This window comes from Octopus sinensis, linkage group LG13, assembly GCF_006345805.1.
Source record: "Octopus sinensis linkage group LG13, ASM634580v1, whole genome shotgun sequence".
NCBI lineage: Eukaryota > Metazoa > Mollusca > Cephalopoda > Octopoda > Octopodidae > Octopus > Octopus sinensis.
The window spans coordinates 3,363,778-3,366,804 of NC_043009.1; positions in this window are offsets into that span (position 1 = coordinate 3,363,778).

Consider the following 3,027-nt stretch of genomic DNA (forward strand, 5'->3'; position numbering starts at 1 on the left):
TCAAATACCTTCTGTTGCAAGTACTTGTAATTATGAATATAAGAAGAATTGTTTTCATAATATTATATTAATCTTATATGGAATGTTTGCACAGCACATAGCTCGGTAGTCACTGCTTGATATATCATGAAACAGTTTTTGTCCTACGCTACTGAGTATTATTTCTGTAAAAATTAAACTATATTAACAAAAATATAATTAGCAAAAAAAAAAAAGGATTATAAAGGGCTGGACACTATATTTTGTGAGGGATATTTTTATTAAGGCACAAACAAACAAAAAAACCTTCATCTTTGATTATTATGTTGCACTTCAATCGAATATTCGATTATATACCACGAAATGTTGGAACATCAAATTTTAATAGTTTTCTGAAATCCTCTTTACCCATACGTACATGCTTTCTTTCTCACTGAGTTTCCGGGTTGTGAAAGGCAATTCCGACCTTCCAAAAACGAACTGAAATGATTATTCACTCCCAATACCGATGTGAATGTCTTGAAGCATATGCGACAGAAGCGAATTGTATCCTCCATTGGATAGACCGGATCACTTTGTGAGAGATGATTTCACTGAACCGATCAGAAATTGATTTGAGGGTATTTTCATACACTACACCATTTGAATCGCTCGTTCCAGAAGGAAGACCTGACTTGAAGTTGAATATTTCATAAGACCCAAGAAAGTCGATATATCCAGCCTTAGGATGACTTGCATGATCTCCCGCTTCACACTTCCAGCAATTTTATATTCTCAATGAGTTTTCGATGACAGACTCTCTGAATCTAGCGCATTAAACTTCGTGCTCAAGAGGACCCACTACAAAACTTTTGCACACATTCCTCGCATACTTACTCCCCGGAGCTCTTTGCAAAGCAAGTTCTCACTTCCTTACATTTGTCGGCATTTCCGTCAGGTTGTCCTTTATACAGATTTTGTAACGTTTATGTGGTTTAAGCTGCGAACACTTTCCACGCAGCCTACTGCAGAACAGCTTCTGTCAAATACTAGTATTTTTCATTCCCATCATATGGCCTGCCCATGTGAGAAGAAAGGATGTGTGATAGGATACGACCATATAGAATAGATGTGCTTAACGTGTAGTATAGTTATAGCGAACGTCACCATATGACTCTAAGACGAACGTCACCTTGACATTTGATATTGATTTTAAATTTTGGCCAACAAGTCAGGGGACGTGCTCAGCTGGTACTTATTTTATCGACCCTGAGAGGATGAAACGCAGAGTCACCTTGGCGAAAATTGAACCCAGAACGTAAAGAGAGACGAAAATCTGCTAAGTATTTTGTCCTATCGGCCAACGATTCCGCCAGCTCAACGCCTTATTTTGACATTTAATATTGAAAAACCAAATATAAATAACTATTTCTACTCTAGGCACAAGGCCTTAAAAATTTTGGTGGGAAGAGTGATAGACGATTATATCGACCCTAGTGCATAACAGGTACTATTTAATTGACTCCGGAAGGATGAAAGGCAAAGTCAATCTTAGCGGAATTTGAACTCAGAACGTAAATACAGACAAAATACCGCTAAGCATTTCTTATTTCTTTACTACCCACAAGGGGCTAAACATAGAGGGGACAAACAAAGACAGACAAAGGGATTAAGTCGATTACATTGACACTAGTGCTTAACAGGTACTTGATTTATCGACTCCGAAAGGATGAATGGTATAGTCGACCTCGCTGGAATTTGAACTCAGAACGTAACAGCAGACAAAATGCAGCTAATCATTTCGCCCGGCATGCAAACGTTTCTGCCAGCTCACTGCCTTCAAGTAAATATAAATAATATCATCATTATGTGTGGAGACACATGACCTAGTGGTTAGAGCAGTGGACTTCCAGTCGTGAGATCGAATCTAGGTCCGGGCGATGAGTGTTTATGAGCGAAACACTTAAGCTCCACGCGGCTCCGGCAGAAGGTAATGGCGAACTTTTGCTGACTCTTTTGCCACAAATTTCTCTCACTCATTCCTCCTGCATCTTGCAGCTCACCTGCGACGGACCGGCGTCCCGTCCAGGTGGGTAACCTATACGCCAAGGAAACCGGAAAACCGGCTCTTATGAGACAGGCATGGTTCGAAAAGGAAGAAACAAATCATCATGTGTAATAAAAAGTTTGGCATGCTAGTAAAATTCTATTTCGAATCCTTCGTCTCGTGAAATCTTGTTTTTTTTTTTCGTATAACGCAGATGCAGTTTATATATAGCATTTTATAGAAATTAGTAAATTACTTACGTAGCGATTTTCCAGTAAATTATTTTTTTCGCAGGGTGAGAGGCGGTTTACTAATTATTGTTAAGTTATATTAACTTAATGAATATTGATTCTTTTGGCTTAGACTTTCATAATTATCTTTTCATCGATTAATGAATGGACATATTATCTGCGCTCGGTAAATTAATAAAAATATACTCTTAATTGATTGACGCTCTATATATTTCTGTTCGATCAAATATTTGCTATTTTTTGATATAGCTGCAAAATATTTACACCTTTTCAAATGAAACCCAGTCAGATACACCCATATATGCCTGCGCAGAAAGATAGATACATTAGTATAGGTGATGCTTTCTTACAATCTTTAATTATAATAATTTTTCTATTAATATTTTCATATTTTTGTTTATTCACCAATTATTTACAAAATATGTCTGCAATGTACAGACTTTGTTGGCATAAATTGTAACCCAATTACAGAAAATAATTTGAATTCCAGCATGTGTGTGTGTGTGTGTGTGTGTGTGTGTGTGTGTGTGTGTGTGTGTGTGCGTGTGTGTATGTGTGTGTGCGTGTTTGTGTGTGTTAAAGGGAGAAAAAGAGACAGAGAAAGAAAGAGTGAATGTGTGTGTGTGTGTATGTATACATGAACGCGTTTCATAATTTACTTAATTATTTGTCTGCAAAGTTATATAATTGTTTGCATATAGACAGATAAACACATGTGTAGATATACGTATGCATATACATGTGCTGTTTGTGTGTATCTACATGTGCGCA